Consider the following 2,500-nt stretch of genomic DNA (forward strand, 5'->3'; position numbering starts at 1 on the left):
ATAATTAAAGGCAGAGTAAGCCTCCCGTAAACCATCACAGATACGGTCAGGCTTTTACACACAGTACAAACACCATTTCATTTAAACACTCACCAATTGAGAACATCCTAGGTGCCCTCCGTAAAGAGCGAACAATTTTCAAAGAATTTATTTTTGCGTGGTTTATCTTACCCCTGAGCCATCGTGAACCCGTGTGATCCAGTTTTCCCTTTTCACAATGCAGTCGTCATAGTTAGTCATTTGAATGCGACTCGACGTGAGCTTATCTACAATAGCACGGTTTTTTTTATGCACGAAACAACGGCTGTGGTTCACAAGAACTCTGGCGATGGCTTTTGACTGTTGAGAGGAACGGCGATTTGCACTGATAAACCGGCCGTCGTCTGCTACGACCCTTGCGTGACCCTGCTTCCGGGCTTTTCTTTTTTTTAACTTTCACAACTTCGAATTGTTCTGATCTTGTCTTGATGAAAAACGAATTCTTTTATGATTAAAGAATGTTTGTATAACAAGCTGTCAGTTTATTATTTAGATTTTAAAAGTTAGGTCTAGCGCAAAAACGAGGCGCCGTTGTTGTTAACGGAAAAAGTCTACGAAAATAAATTCTTTGAAAATGTCTCACGCTCGACAGAAAGCAGCTAGGATGTTCCCGTTCGGTGAGCGTTCAAATGGAAGTATGCTTGTACTGTATTTAGACGCTCGGGGAGCTCTGTGATGGTTTACGGAAGGCTTACTGTGCCTTTAACATGTAAAGCAACCAATAAGACATTTTAAGATGCATTAGGATTCTTTAGCAATGCTTGAAAATTATATATAACAGAAAAATATGTGTTTGTATAAAAAAAATAAAAATTTAAAAAAATTTTAAAAAAAATTAAAAAAAATTAAAAAAAAATTTAAAAAAATTTTAAAAATCTTTCATGAATTATATATAATCATGTTTTTCAATATAATCAGAGAGAGAGAAAGAGAGAGGGAGAGAGAGGGAGAGAGAGAGAGAGAGAGAGAGAGATAAAGTGTGTGTGCGTGTGTGTGTGTGTGTGTGAGTGTGCGCGTGCGTGCGTGTGTGTGCGTGTGTGTGTGTGTGTGTGTGCGTGTGTGATTGTGTGTGTGTGTGTGTGTGTGTGTATGTGTGTGAGTGTGTTTGGTGAGGGCAGATAAGAGACTTTTCAACAGGTACCCTATTTATGCTGTGTGTAGGATTGCACAAAGATGTAACAGAGAAACTAGAGTAACTTTAAGACCTGACCCATCGGGATACAAGTTACAAGGGCACATCAACTTGCTGCATAAAGCGATCATATTTTCGGGAGGGAAGTAAGCCAAACACAGACACCAGTGGATGAACAGAGACGTGTACCCTTGTGCGCGCACACACACACACACACACACACACACACACACACACACACACACACACACACAAACATACAAGCATATACGCAGAATAAGAACAAAAGTGTAGCGTAAAAAAACGTCCACTGTATCTGAATTTGGGATGAAAAAACACTTTTTATCTAACCCGAAAAGACGCTGAACAGAAACATTGCTCAACAGATATGGCACGGGGGAGGACCATGCAGACTCCTGTACATTTGGTGATTCTTCAAATTACTAGAGATTGACAATTATGCTCAGATTAACCTGCCATCATCTCAAGAAACAGGACAATCTGAATTTCATTTTATTTCATTTACCTTATGTCAAGGAACTGCTGAAATATGCTTATACGTCTGTATAGTTACACTGGCAATACACGATCAAACATTGAACCTGGTGGGTTAAGTGTGGACATTTTTTCGATCTCCCAGGTCAACTTATGTGCAGACCTACTAGTGGCTTATCCCCCTTCGTGTGCACACACAAGCACAAGACAAAGTGCGCACGGAAAAGATCCTGTAATCCATGTCAGAGTTCGGTGGGTTATAGAAACACGAAAATACCCAGCATGCTTTCTCCGAAAGCGGCGTATGGCTGCCTAAACGGCGGTCATACACGTAAAAATCAACTCGTGCAAAAACACGAGTGTACAAGGGAGTTTCAGACCACGAACGCAGAAGAAGAAGAAGAAGAAGAAGAACCTGTTAGAGAAAAACAGCAAAACATTACTTCAACACTGAACTATTACATTGCATTGCAAATATATTTCTCTTCAAATTCAAACTGTCTTTCGTGTGTATATGCTCGGTCTGTGTGTCTTGTCTTGTCTTGTCTTATCTTGTTTTGCCTCGTCTTGTCTCATCTCGTCTCGTCTCTCTGTCTGTCTGTCTGTCTGTCTGTACCGTCTGTCTGCCTGGCTGGCTGGCTGGCTGGCTTGCAGGCTGTACTGTCTGTCTGCTGGCTGTCTGTCTGCCTGTTTGTTATTCCGCGATGCTACGCGCGCAAATTCCATGGACATCAACATTAACAAAACAGGAATATCTCAAATTCCTAAATACCTTTGCGATTGATAACAAACCTTGTACATCCAGCAGATATACATGCATAACACAACATAAAA

General features: G+C 40.8%; 1 protein-coding gene across 1 annotated transcript in view; it reads right to left on the bottom strand.

The window, feature by feature from the left end:
- Positions 1–1,126: 1,126 nt before the first annotated feature.
- LOC138969626 (acid-sensing ion channel 1C-like) overlaps positions 1,127–2,500 on the bottom strand; it is a 26,993-nt gene continuing 25,619 nt past the window's right edge. Inside the window, exon 10 of the mRNA XM_070342485.1 lies at positions 1,127–2,500. This exon is cut by the window's right edge and continues 1,123 nt beyond it. The gene's annotated coding sequence lies outside the window, so the exon portion shown is untranslated.

The sequence above is a fragment of the Littorina saxatilis genome, linkage group LG6, assembly GCF_037325665.1.
Source record: "Littorina saxatilis isolate snail1 linkage group LG6, US_GU_Lsax_2.0, whole genome shotgun sequence".
Classification (NCBI taxonomy): Eukaryota; Metazoa; Mollusca; class Gastropoda; order Littorinimorpha; family Littorinidae; genus Littorina; species Littorina saxatilis.